General features: G+C 34.7%; 1 protein-coding gene across 1 annotated transcript in view; it reads left to right on the top strand.

Annotated features, from left to right (window-relative positions):
• The window catches only part of LOC119589426 (ankyrin-1-like), a gene marked incomplete in the record, with an annotated part of 21,010 nt that overhangs the window by 901 nt on the left and 19,821 nt on the right, over positions 1-288 (top strand).

The raw sequence follows: 288 nt of genomic DNA, 5'->3' as shown, positions 1-288 counted from the left end.
TTTTGTGAGACAATGACCGACCAATTGTGAAATCCTACATAATCTCTGTTCTACGAAAGACAGCTCTCTAAACAAATACAGAGAATAATGTGGGGATAGTGATATTAAATTATATTAAATACTTACATTTTTTAAATTTAAGATAATGAGTTTGGAACTTAATAGGTGGATCGGGTAACGATGCATTACTCGCGCTATTTCTGTGATGTTTAATTGCCAACTGAGAGTCCACAGACACCATGAGAAACCATAAAACGGCAAAAAACACCCCGAGATGGACATTATAAA

Source organism: Penaeus monodon, chromosome 25 (assembly GCF_015228065.2).
Source record: "Penaeus monodon isolate SGIC_2016 chromosome 25, NSTDA_Pmon_1, whole genome shotgun sequence".
Taxonomy (NCBI): Eukaryota; Metazoa; Arthropoda; class Malacostraca; order Decapoda; family Penaeidae; genus Penaeus; species Penaeus monodon.
The sequence above is the reverse complement of the archived record's forward strand: the minus strand, read 5'-3'. Positions and strand labels throughout refer to the sequence as shown.